The sequence below is a fragment of the Heptranchias perlo genome, chromosome 16 (genome assembly GCF_035084215.1).
Source record: "Heptranchias perlo isolate sHepPer1 chromosome 16, sHepPer1.hap1, whole genome shotgun sequence".
Lineage (NCBI taxonomy): Eukaryota > Metazoa > Chordata > Chondrichthyes > Hexanchiformes > Hexanchidae > Heptranchias > Heptranchias perlo.
Window position 1 is genome coordinate 21,148,983 of NC_090340.1, and position 13,858 is coordinate 21,162,840.

The following is a 13,858-nucleotide window of genomic DNA, read 5'->3' on the forward strand; positions in this document are numbered from 1 at the left end:
TTTTAATTCGTGTGTTCGTAAGATGGCTCAAAGGCACGCTAACGCAGGAATCTTATCATCTTCTGAAGTAAATGGTAGATTTTAGTCGACTTTCTACGTATATGTGTCAAGAAAAAGGGTGAAGATTGGTCTAACACCCTTTAGTGTACATAGCTAGATACTCCAAATTCAGCAAATATATTCCTCAAATAGTGGGGGTGGGATTTAGTATTCAATATCTGAATCCTGAATATTAGTGACATACATCCTGACCACTAATAATTCTCTCCCATCATTTGGAAATGTGCCTGCAGATATGTTCGACCTCAGTGCCCTACAGGACATTGAGTCCCAGTAATGATTTTCTCAACAGCTGACCCCCCCGCCCCCTGCCCTCACCACACACACACACACACACACACACACACACAAACTATCAGCACCATTGTGTATTATATCTGGACATGTTAACCTGTACCATTCAGATTTGGCAGCCTTTGCTGTGGTTGAACAAGAGCCTTGCATGTGGACATTTTTCATTACACAAATATTCAGACAAGTTAGAGGTCACTCCGTTAAGTGGGTGTTGAGTATTTAGTGCATGAAGTATCTGCAGCAGACACAACCCTCTCCCATCAGTTCGAAACTTTGAAACCACCAGCCTTCCCACGTTGTTCCACGGAAGATTCTGAGCTCTAGCTGGGGAAGATTTCTGATCTTCTGCTATCCCCCCCTGAATTATATCAAGACATAAATATCTCTTCCAGCTTCCTTTGTATTTTTATTGTACTGAATGGAAAATTGTGGGAGGACAATGCACAGCCAAATTCTCAATAAGTGCTCCCATCAGGTGAAGCTCCATGTAGGAAGAGCAAATTTGTAAAATGTACCCTATAAAATATTAGAATCATAAAATCATAGAATGGTTACAGCAAGGAAGGAGGCTATTCGGCCCGTTGAGTCTGTGCCGGCTCTCTGCAAGAGCAATCCAACTAGTCCCACTCTCCCGCCCTATCTCCGTGGCCTTGCAAATTTTTTCCCTTCAAGTATTGATCCAGTTCCCTTTTGAAAGTCACGATTGTATCTGCGTCCACCACCCCCTCAGGCAGTGAATTCCAGATCACAACCACTCGCTGTGTAAAAAAGCTTTTTCTCATGTCGCCTTTGGTTCTTTTGCCAATCACCTTAAATCTATATCCTCTGGTTCCTGACCTCTCCGCCAATGGGAATAGTTTCTCTCTCTCTACTATGACCAGCCCCATCACGATTTTGAATACCTCTATCAAATCTCCTCTCAACTTTCTCTGCTCTGACGACAACAACCTCAGCTTCTCCAGTCTATGCACGTAACAGAAACAAATCTCTTCTGCACCCTCTCTAAGGCCTTCACATCCTTCCAAAAAATGTGGTGCCCAGAACTTGACACAATACTCCAGCTGTGGCCAAATCATCATAACCTCTTTGCTTTTGTAGTCCATGCCTCTATCTTAACGGCTTTCTTAACCTGGCCTGCCACCTTCAATGATTTGTGCACACATTACCCTTGATCTCTCTGTTCCTCTACCCCTTTAGTTTATATTGCCTCTCCTCATTCTTCCGACCGAAATGTATCACTTCACACTTTTCTGCGTTGAATTTCATCTGCCACGTGTCCGCCAATTCCACCAGCCTGTCTATATCCTCTTGAAGTCTATCACTCTCCTCCTCACTGTTCACTACACTTCCAAGTTTTATGTCATCTGCAAATTTTGAAATTGTGCCCTGTACACCCAAGTCCAAGTCATTAATATATATCAAAAAAAGCAATGGTCCTAGTACCGACCCTTGGGGAACACCACTGTGTCCCTCCCACCAGTTCAAAAAACAACGGTTCATCACTTCTCTCTGTTTCCTGTCACTTAGCCAATTTTGTATCCTTGCTGCTACTGCCAACTTTATTCCATGAGCTTCAACTTTGATGACAAGCCTATTATGCGGCACTTTATCAAACACCTTTTGGAAGTCCATATACACATCAACCGCATTCCCCTGATCAACCCTCTCTGTTACCTTATCAAAAAACTCAATCAAGTTAGTTAAACACAATTTGCCTTTCACAAATCCATGCTGGCTTTTCTTAATTAATCTACACTTTTCCAAGTGACTGTTAATTTTGTCCTGGATTATCATTTCTAGAAGTTTCCCCACCACCGAGGTTGAAGTGACTGGCCTGTAGTTGCTTGGTTTATCCTTACACCCATTTTTGGACAAGGGTGTAACATTTGTAATTCTCATATTTAAGGATGATTGGAAGATTATGACCAGATCCAGCAATGCCTCCTTCCTCGTTGGGCCGGAAACGTACCAGTCAAGGATGTTCTCCTGAATACACTTCAAAAATTCCTCCCCCTCTTTGCCCCTTGCACTATTACTATCCCAGTCTATATTAGGATAGTTGAAGTCCCCCATTATCACTACTCTATGGTTCTTGCATATCTCTGTAATTTCCCTGCAAATTTGCTCCTCTATACCTTTCCCACTAGTTGGTGGTCTATAGACTACTCCCAGTAGTGTAATGGCACCTCTATTATTTCTCAACTCTAACCAAATAGGTTCTGTCTTTGACCCCTCCAGGACATCCTTTCTCTCCAGCACTGCAATATTCTCCTTAATCAAAACTGCCACCCAGCCCCCTCCTTTCTTTCCTTCCCGATCTTTCCTGAACATATTATTGAGGAAATGTGTAGAAAGCTCTCTATTTGACAAAGAATCAGAATACTCATTATAAATTTAGGGCCAAAGATTTATTCTTTAAAAGCAATGACTGTTGAGTGTGGAAAATTAACTGGCAGCTGATGGCTTTACTTCAATTTTAGTGTTTGGTGTTGTAATGGTTAATATGCGGCCCACAGCCACAGTGATGTGGTCCACAAGGAAAATGTTTCGACTCTCATGTACTGGAGATATCAGTAATTCAAACCACGTCTGCACATGTCACTAATATCTGACTGAGTTACGTAATTTTTGTGCTTCAGAATTTGAATTTACTGCCCCTGCTCTGTGGGGCTCCCTCTTTGATTTGACAGAGCCGTTCCCCGAGTCACAAAATAGAAACAAGGCCCCTATTCTCTCACCTCCCAACATTTGCTGCTTTGAGGTTGAAGCTGTAAGAACCGTCCTCGCCCATGAATCCTAATACTGAAGCAAGGAAACCATTGAATCATTCACTCCATCATTCCCCACACTACACCATGACCACATGGTACAACCTCTTCCATGAGCCTGCACCAGATGGCAATGTGGCCTTGAGGCATAATTTTATGCAATGTGGCCTGTTTCGGCTCTAACTCTTTTCCTACACTTATGTTGTCGTTAGGAATATCACACACTTCACAAAAAGAATGGCTCTTATCACAGGACTTGAAATAGATTTTTTATTTCCTGATACTTTAAAAAGAATTAATTCACTTTTCATGAGATATCAACACACAACTGATCAGGACATACATCCCGAAGACATGCGGCTTTTTAAAAAATACAGTACATATGGAGAATACTTTATATATTGTGCCTGAAGGGCCAGTTGTTCAGGAGCAGCAGCTACATTTGTCGGAGGTTTTCCCTTTGCACACACAGCCATTGGCGCAGTTAGTGCATCCGGCAGGACAGCAAGAGCAGCAACCTGAGAGAGGAGAGGGAAAAGGCAGAAATCAGTAACAATGAATCATTCACTGAAACACCCCCAGACCCTCCCATTACAGCACTGAGCTCCTCCCTAATAAACTAATCTGTGTCATATCTCCAAGTAACCCGCCTGAAAATGCCCCCCTCAGAAGCCCTACCTGTCAATCTCTCAGCTTCTGTATTTGTGGTAAGATTTGGGACCATGTAATATCATCAGTCTGTCCCACCCACTGTTCAGTGATCAAATCTTCAGAGTAAAACTTCCCACCAGCTTGTTTCACATGTGGACCTTTAAGGGGTTGGTATTCCATTCCTGTGAGCTCTATTAAAAGCTGCTGTTCCCCTGCTCACGATGCGCCCTCCCTTTCTCCTCTGTGAAACACCTTGAGATGTTTTTCGACATTAAAATGCGCTGAATAAATACAAGCTGTAGTTGCTGCTTTAAATCCTGGATAAAAATAGCACCGACAGGAATGTAGCAGCAGCGTGTTAAGCGCTGGTAGGTGAAGAGGTTCTGGTTTAACCACAAGCGAAACAGTGACGTTCTGTGTTAATTTAATTCAATGAGGGACAATACGGGGCATCTCAGGTACTGAACTGGCAACTGGAGCAGCGTGAAGATCGCGACAATCACCCATCGGGACTCAGTGGGGTTCCATCGGATCAGTGACAATTCCCTATGTTAGGAATAGAGTTAGATTCAGAGTTAGAGTGAGGATTAGGGTTGGGAATATGATTAGTTATGGTTGGAGTTAGAATTAGAGGTTGGTTTATGGTGATTCCCGACACTGGAGACAAATTGATCGGAATGAAAGCTCATGGAGCTTGTAATTTTCCATTCTGTTCCAGTCTGAGTTCTGCCCAGAACCATCAGTCACATAAATACAATGTGAGGGGTTTTAAACAGTCCCACAGTTACTCACTTTTCTGGCAGCGTCCAGCTTTGCTGGTGGGACATCGGCAGTCGGAGCACCTGCAGGTGTTTTCACAGGAGCAGGATCCTGAAAACAGGGAAAACAAACAAATATAAAGACACAGAGTTGGGATTTAAACCCTGAGAAATCCCCACCGTGAGGAGGAGCCCCGGCTCTTTGTCACCCTCTGATCTCCAGTTAATTTAATAAACAGCCTCCCCTCCAATCCTGCTCCACCTCAGTGACACTGAGCGGGGACACTGAGCTGAAAGGACTGACTCGTCTCCACTCACCATCCAGGCAGACACAGGCCTTAGAGTCAGACATTTCACTAACTTCCTCTTCAGTTTGGAGCCGTCACCGAATCAGCGTTTCTCGATCTTGTGCCGTTTGCTGCATCGGAGCCGAATTTTATGGGTTGTGATCGGCGGGGAATCGGGTGCAAAACCGGGGAAGGGGCGGGTCGGTCCGGGCAGAATGCACACGGAGCACCGAAGTGAATCAGCGGTTCCAGGTGGGAATTGCACCCGTCTCCTTCACTCAGAACACGACCCCAAAATATTCCTCAATAACAGCAATTTCACAACATTTACTGTGCGATCACCGTGAGTCTGAGCGTCTGCAGCACGTTTCACACCCACGGTCTGGGGGGTCCAGGACTGCATCTTCTGTTTTAGGTTTTATTTATCGTTTTATGGATAATTTTTTTTGTTTCCGTGTTTCAGCTTCAGGTCAACCCCAGCTCCCTGTGTCACAGAGAGTTTTCCCAGTTGCTTTGATATCTACAAGAGTTTTCATTCATAAAGTGATTTCATTCATAAAGTGTTTTCATCTGCAGCACGTTTCACACCCGCCGTGTTTGGAGAGGTGAGAATTGACCAGTCCCCCGGTCAGTGTGAGGAGCCTGTTCACAGAGCGAGGAGTTCAGGTGACCTTTGGACCGTGTGCACCTTCCTGTCTGTTGAAAGATTGAACTGCACTGGAGTTTGTTCTCAGTAACTCTGTAAATATTTAGAATCAGAAAGGACCCTGATAAACGATCTATAATAACAAATCTTAGATCTTGGCTCCCCTTGAAAGAGTCTCTGCTTCTCTGAAAAAGCAAAATACTGTGGACGCTGGAAATCTGAAATTAAAACAGAAAATGCTGGAGTCACTCAGCAGGTCAGGCAGCATCTGTGGAGAGAGAAACAGAGTTAACGTTTCAGGTCGATGACCTTTCGTCTCTGGGGGTCCCTTTTATTAACCTCGGGACGTTTTTCAACGTTAAAAACGCCATGAATACAAACTCTTGTAGATATCAAGGCAAGTGGAACAATTCTCTGGGACATGGGGAGCTGGGTCTGACCTGGGAGAGCAATCTGAAACACAGGAACTAAAAGATATCCAGAGTGAAAAGGGCAAATTAAACCTAAAACAGAAGATGCAGTCCTGGACCCCCCAGACCGTGGGTGTGAAACGTGCTGCAGACGCTCAGACTCACGGTGATCGCACAGGAAATGTTGGGAAATTGCTGTTATTGAGGAATATTTTGGGGACGTGTTCAGAGTGAAGGAGACGGGTGCAATTCCCACCTGGAACCGCTGATTCACTTCGGTGCTCCGTGTGCATTCTGCCCGGACCGACCCGCCCCTTCCCCGGTTTTGCACCCGATTCCCCGCCGATCACAACTCAAAAAATTCGGCATAAAATAACAACCCCATTAAATAAATAAAGCTATTTCATGTCATGTGATAAGTGCCATTCTCTTTGTTAAATAAGTGATATTCCTAAAGACAACACAATGTGTAGGGAAAGTGTTAAGAGTCTAAACAGGCCACATTGCATAAAATGATGCTTTGAGATCACATTGCCATCTGGTGCAGTCTCATGGCGGAGATTAAACCTTGTGGTGATGGAGCAGTGTGGGGAATGATGGAGTGAATGATTCAATGATATCTTTGCTTCAGTATTAGGACTCATGGGCCAGGACGGTTCTTACAGATTCAACCTCAAAGCAGCAAATGATGGGAGGTGAGAGAATAGGGTCCTCGTTTCGATTTTGTGATTCAGGGGAGCTGCTCTGTCAAATCAAAGAGGGAGCCCCACAAAATTGGGGGCAATAAACTCAAATTCTGAGGTGTATTAAAGCACATAAATGATATAACTCAGTGAGATATTAGTGATATGTGCAGGCGTGGTCTGAATTACCGATGCCTCTGGAACAGGGATGTCCAAATATTTTCGGTGTGGATTAGTTGACTGTGGACGTGGTATCCTGTGATCTTTCTCCCACTATCCTGGCACACTGTAAAGTCACACTGGAGACTGATGTTGTCTAGGGCTTAGTCAGTAGTACAGCTCTCACCTCTGAGGCAGAAGCTTGTGGGCAGAACTTGGGGGCATATTCTCAGCTGTACTGTGGATGTGCTGCACTGTCAAAGGTGCTGTCTTTCCGATGAGACGAGGCCCTGTCTGCCTGTTTATGTGGATGTATAAGATCACATGGCACTATTCAAAGGAGAGCAGAGGAGCTGTTCTGGCCAACATTTATCCCTCAACCAGCACCACCAAAACAAGTTAACTGGTCATTTAGCTCATTGTTGTTTGCGGCATCTTGCTGTCTGCACATTGGCTGCTGTGATGGCCCACATAGCTGCACTTGAAAAGTAATCTGCTGTCTGTGATGTGCTTTGGGATGTCATTTCAACTTTAGCTTTTTTTCTATAGTATCCACAGGATAATTGTGACACCCGTTCCTTTTTCCAATGTTTAGTATCTTGCATGTGTCAACATTGAATTTGATCTGTCACTGGTTTTCTATTTCTGATTTTATCTAAGTCCTTGTGTCCATTGTTAGCTGCTGCCTCTGAACCACACAGATCACGAATTGCATAGAATTACATTGAATTTACAGCACAGAAACAGGCCATTCATCCCAACTGGTCTGTGCTGGTGTTTATGCTCCACAGGAACCTCCTCCTACCCTATTTCATCTAAGCCTATCAGGATATCCTGCTATTCCTGTCTCCCTCATGTACTTATCCAGCTTCCCCTTAATTGCATCTACACTATTCGTCTGAACTACTCCATGTGTTAGCAAGTTCCACATTCTATCCATTCTCTGGGTAAGGGTGGTCCCAGGTTAGATGACTGGTCTGCACTGATTTGGTTGATTATTTGTATTTGCTGCCATTAAATCAATTTGAAACCACAGATCGGCCGCAAGTGGATTAACGGAATTTTCCAATCCCGAAATCGAGAACCGATTCTCTCATTTTGAGATAACAATGAGACAAACCGTACCAGCTGAGTTAGAAGTATTCTTGCTGCAGAATCGTGAGTTCAATTCCTTTTGCAGACTTGAGGACACAATTCCTGCTGACAGTCCCATGCAGTAGTGAGGCAATGTCCTATTGTCAAAGGTGCCATTCATTGACTGAGAGCTGTCCTCTCTGTCTGCTTATTCCACATCCACAGCTTAATATTAAAGATTAATATGAACAACATATCAGTGATCAAAGGAGGAGCGAGAGAGTAGAGAGCGGAGCATGGGATCAGTGATAAAAGGAGGAGTGAGAGAGTAGAGAGAAAGTGGAGTGCGGGATCAGTGCTAAAAGGTGGAGTGAGAGAGTAGAGAGTGGAGCACGAGCGGGGAGAGAGGTGAAAAAACACCTCAAATGACTTCAGTGCAAGGGAAGGAGCTGATTGGTGAGTAGCTGGTGAGTGTTCTTTTTTTGGTGAGTTTTTTTTAACTCTTTAAGTTTATTTTGGTTAAGTTTAGTTAATGATATAATAAATCGAGGCCTGGCAGGGCACCTCAGTCCCGTCGAAAGCACATCCTCTGCCATGTGGGAACTCGAGGACGGCGCCCGTATCCTGGACAACCACAGGTGCAGGAAGTGTCATCAGCTGGAAGAGCAGGGCATCCGGGCTTCAGAGCTTGAACAACAGCTGGTTTCCTCGAGGCTGAGATTTTCGTGGATAGCACGTTTCAGGAGGTGGTCACCACACAGCTTAAGAGAGTGCAGGCAGAGAGGGACTGAGTGACCGCCAGACAGACAAGGAAGACCAGGCAGGTAGAGCAGGAGTCCCCTGAGGGCATCTCGCTCTCCAACCAGTGTTCAGTTCTGAATACTGATGTGGGTGGAGGGTTCCTGAGCCAAGTCCACAGCACCATGGGTGGCTCAGCTGTACTTGGGGGGAGGAGAAATGTCAGGAGAGGAATAGTGATAGGGGATTCGATATTTAGGGGAACAGATCGGCGTTTCTGCAGCCACAGCCAAAATTCCAGGATGGTATGTTGCCTCCCTGGTGCCAGGGTCAAGGATTTCACTGAGCGGCTGCAGAACATTCTTGAGGGGAAGGGTGAACAGCCAGAGGTCGTGGTCCACATCGGTACCAACGACACAGGTAGAAAGAGGGATGATGTCCTGCAGGCAGATTTTAAGGAGTTAAGAAAGAGATTAATAAGCAGGACTTCAATGTTCGGAATCTTCGGATTACTCCCGGTGCCACGCGGTGGCGAGTATAGAAGTAGGAGGACAGAGAATATGAATGCGTGGCTCGAGAAATGGTGCAGGAGGGAGGGCTTTAGATTCCTGGGGCATTGGGACCAGTTCAGGGGGAGGTGGGACCTGTACAAGCCGGATGGGTTGCACCTCAACAGGGCCGGGACCAATATCCTCGCGGGGAGGTTTGCTAGTGCTGTGGGGGAGGGTTTAAACTAGCTTCACAGGGGGATGGGAACCTGAGCGTAGATTCAGAAGGGAGAGAAGCAGAGCTGGAATTGGAAGGCAGAAAATTAGTAAATGAGTTTGGAAGGCAGAGCAAACAAAGGTTAGAAATCAGACAACAAAGGATTTTGGCAGTGTATACCTCAAGGCAAGGAATATGGTGAATAAGGCAGATGAGTTAAGGGCACAAATGGTTATGTGGAAGTATGATATCATTGCTATTACCAAAATATGGCATAAACAGGGCAGGAATGGCAGCTCAACATTCCTGGTTACAGGATTTTCAGACGAGATAGAAAGGGGGATAAAAAAAGGAGGCGGAGGGCAATATTGTTTCAAGAAACAATTATAGCTGTGAGGAGGGTTGATGTGTTAGAAGGAGAATCAAATGAGGCCATATGGTTTGAGCTAAAGGAAAAAAGAGGGAAGTCACACTGCTGGGAGTGTACTATAGACCCCCAAACAGTCAGAGGGAGATAGAAGAGCAAATATGTAGGCAAATTTCTGAGAAGTGCAAAATCAATAGGGCAGTCACATTAGGTGTTTTAACTACCCTAATATTAACTGGGATACAATCAGTGCAAAAGGTATATGGAGTGCAGAATTCTTAAATAGCAATCAGGAGAATTTTTTTAGCCAGTATGTCGCAAACCCAACAGGGTGGGTTGGGGGGGGCGGTGGGTGGGGGGTGCAGTTCTGGATTTAGTTTTAGGGAATGAAACTGGGGAGGTGGAAGGAGTATCAGTGGGAGAGCATTTTGCTGGTAGTGATCATAATTCAGTTAGATTTAGCATAGTTATGGAAAAGGAAAAGATAGAATAGGAGTAAAAGTTCTAAATTGGGCAAAGGCCAATTTTACTAAGCTGAGATGTGAGTTAGCAAAATTGGACTGGAAACAGCTACTTGAAGGTATATCAGTGTCAGAGCAGTGGGAGGCAATCAAAGGGGAGATTCAAGGGGCTCAGAGTGAACATGTTCCCATAAAGAAAAATCTAGAGCCCCCAGAATGACAAGGAACATACAGGGTAAGATAAGGCAAAAAAGGTAAACTTATGTCAGACATCAAGAGCTCAATACTGCAGAAAGCCTAGAGGAGTTTAGAAAGTACAAGGGTGAAATTACAAAGGAAATTCGTAAAGCAAATAGAGGGCATGAAAAAATACTGGCAAGTAAAATTAAAGAAAACACAAAAATGTTTGGTAAATACATAAAGAGCAAGAGGAGAACCAGGGAAAGAGTGGAGCCTATTAGAGACTAAAAAGGTAATCTATGTGTGGAGGTGGACGACGTGGCTATGGTTCTTAATGAATACTTTACGTCTTTTTCACAAAAGTAGGGGACCATGCAGGGGTTGTAGTTACAGAGGAGGAGTGTGAAATATTGGATGAGAGAGGAAGTATTAAGGGGATTAGCATCTTTGAAAGTAGATAAATTACCAGGCCCGGATGAAGTGTATCCTCGGCTGTTAAGAGAAGCAAGGGAGGAAATAGCGGAGGCTCTGACCATCAATTTCCAATCCTCCTTGACTGCAGGCATGGTGCCGGAGGATTGGAGGACTGCTAACATTGTACCGTTGTTTAAAAAGGGAGAAAGAGATAGGCCGAATAATTATACACCTGTCAGTCCAACCTTGGAGGTGGGCAAATCATTGGAATTGATTCTGAGGGACAGTATAAATCGTCACTTAGAAAGGCACGGGTTAATCAAGGACAGTCAGCATAGATTTGTTAACGGAAGGTCGTGTCTGACCAACTTGATTGAATTCTTTGAGCAGTTAACAAGGAGGGTCGATGAGAGTAATGTGTTTGATGTCGTGTATATGGATTTTAGCAGGGCTTTTGACAAGGTGCCACATGGCAGACTGGTCAAAAGAGTAAAAGCCCATGAGATCCAAGGGAAAGTGGCTAGTTGGATCCAAAATTGGCTCAGTGGCAAGAAGCAAAGGTTGACGGGTGTTTTTACGAATGGAAGGCTGTTTCAAGTGGGGTCCCGCAAAGCTGAGTACTAGGTCCCTTGCTTTTTTGGTATATATTAATGATTTGGACTTGAATGTAGGGGGCTTGATGAAGAAGTTTGCAGATGATACAAAAATTGGCCATGTAGTTGATAGTGAGGAGGAAAACTGTAGACTTCAGGAAGATATCAATGGGCTGGTCAGATGGGCAGAAAAGTGGCAAATGGAATTCAATCCAGAGCAGTATGAGGTAATGCTTTGGGGAGGGCAAAGAAGGCAAGGGAGTACAAAATAATTGAAAGGATACTGAGAGGTGTAGAAGAACAAAGGGACCTTGGAGTGCATGTCCACAGATCCCTGAAGGTAGTAGGACAGGTAGATAAGATGGTTATGATGGTTATTGGCCGAGGCATAGAATATAAGACCAGGCAGGTTATGCTAGAACTGTATAAAACACTAGTTAGGCCACAGCTTGAGTACTACATACAGTTCTGATCACCACGTTACAGGAAAGATGAAATTGCACGAGAGAAGGTACAAAGGAATTTTACGAGGATGGTGCCAGGGCTGGAGAATTTTAGCTATGAGAAAAGATTGGATCGGCTGGGGTTGTTTTCTTTGGAACAAAGGAGGCTGAGGGGACATTTTAGTGAGGATTGTAAAATTATGATGGGACTAGATAGAGTGGATAGGGAGGACCTATTTCCCTTATTAGAGTGGTCAGTGACCAGAGGCCATCAATTTAAAGTAATTGGTAGAAGGATTAGAAGGGAGCTGAGGAGAAATTTTTTCACCCAGAGGATGGTGGGGGCCTGGAACTCACTGCCTGAAAGGGTAGTAGAGGCAGGAACCCTCAACACATTTAAAAAGTACTTGGATGTACACTTGAAGTGCAGTAACCTATAGGGCTATGATCCAAGTGCTGGAAAGTGGGACTAACCGAGATAGCTCTTTTTCGGCTGGCACAGGCATGATGGGCCAAATGGCCTCCTTCTGTGCCGTAACTTTCTATGATTCTATTCCTTGGCACTATTGACAGAAGAGCAGGCAGTTGCTTTGGTGTCCTGCCCAATGTTCCTCAACCAACCAAAATAGATTAATTGGTCATTCCTCTCATTGCTGTTTGTCGGTCTTGCTGTGTGTATAATGGATCCTGTGGTTGCTTAACTAAGAACAGTCACTGGTCTTTAAAATAAGACATGGTTGGTAGAGCAAAGCATTTTGAGAGCTTTCTGAACTATAAAAAGGTTTCCAGATCAATGCAAGTGTGTTCCTCTTTTGGCAGCAAAAATGATTAATACTGGGATTCTGGGAGATGGAGCAAGCTCTCACAGAGAAGATGCAACAGAGTCACACAGAAAGACAGACACTAAATGGTGCTAATTAACCCTGGATCCACATGGTGCTAAATCTGTTAAGACTGAAAATCTAAAACTTCTTGTGTCATAATGTGGGAGCAAACAATCATCAAATAAACAGAGATGATTTTAAGAAGACAATATTATCAGAAGATGGCTTTCATGATGTAATTTAGGTGCTGGAAGAGTTAGATTTTAGAGCACCTGATTGAAAGGCCTGGTCTGCACAAAGATACTTAAATTGTGAGTATTCGAGCTGCTTTACATGTCTGCCCATTTGAATGAGACCTTGGTTGGTCACTATTAGTCATGTGCGCATAAGTTGCATTTGCTTTCTGAAATAATCATATGAACAGTTATGCTTGGCCAGTCTAAACTGGAAGATTTTGAGAGCTGGTAGAAGTAGAATAAACCGAATCGTTCTGTGGAGAAATATTTTGGAGAATTGTCTCTAATCTAGAGATGGTGCTGAAAGTGAAAAATGGAAGGTGAGGGAAGGCTGATTAATTAACCTGACAGAAGTAAACTTGTAAAATGTATCATACTTATTATTTAATTGCTCATAACTTTGAGTGTGTGAGTAAAATAACAGTATAACAATATAAAGAAAGACATACGTACCGTTTTAGTTAATATTGGACAAGAATGCAACTGACAAAGGAAGACAATGACCACAGAGGCAACGTGCTACAGGCATCCCCAAAGGTGAAGCTGAGCATCGCAGAGGAAGTAATAACATTCTTTGCACAAAGTACTGAGCTACTAGAAAGCCAAAGTCATAAGCCTGTGTGTATATCAGAGAGGGATAGCATTAACATTCAAAGCTCAGTATTTATCAATGATGTGTTGAATATAGACTGTAAATGTAACCTTCCTAAGCCATGTTGTAACCTTAGACATTGAACATAACGTTGCTAAGTTATAAACAAGAGAATGCAGCTAATGTTAAAATATTAGGATTCACTTAATTCACAATTGTGCCTATAATTATCTAATCTCTTTCACCGACCTTGTTAAATAATGTAATAATGGTTAAAGCATCTCTGTGTCTGTCTATGTCCTTGAAACCTCTGAAAAAAAGATGTTAACTAATATAACTTAGTATTGTGCTGTGATGGATTGGTGATTGGACTGGGTACTTACTGTATATTTAAGGCTGAGCTGGATAGATTCCTGATTAACAAGGGAGTCAAAGGTTATAGTAGGTAGACGGGAAAGTAGGGTTGAGGTCGCAATCAAATCAGCCATGATCTTATCAAATGGCAGAGCAGGCTC

General features: G+C 43.7%; 1 long non-coding RNA gene across 1 annotated transcript; it reads right to left on the reverse strand.

Moving 5' to 3' along the window:
* Window positions 1-3,378: 3,378 nt before the first annotated feature.
* Window positions 3,379-5,991, reverse strand: LOC137333564 (uncharacterized). Its single transcript, XR_010965926.1, has 3 exons — window positions 4,850-5,991; window positions 4,566-4,643; window positions 3,379-3,640 (listed from the first exon to the last, which is right to left on the reverse strand). It is a non-coding gene; the product is annotated as an uncharacterized lncRNA (long non-coding RNA).
* Between the last annotated feature and the right edge of the window lie 7,867 nt (window positions 5,992-13,858).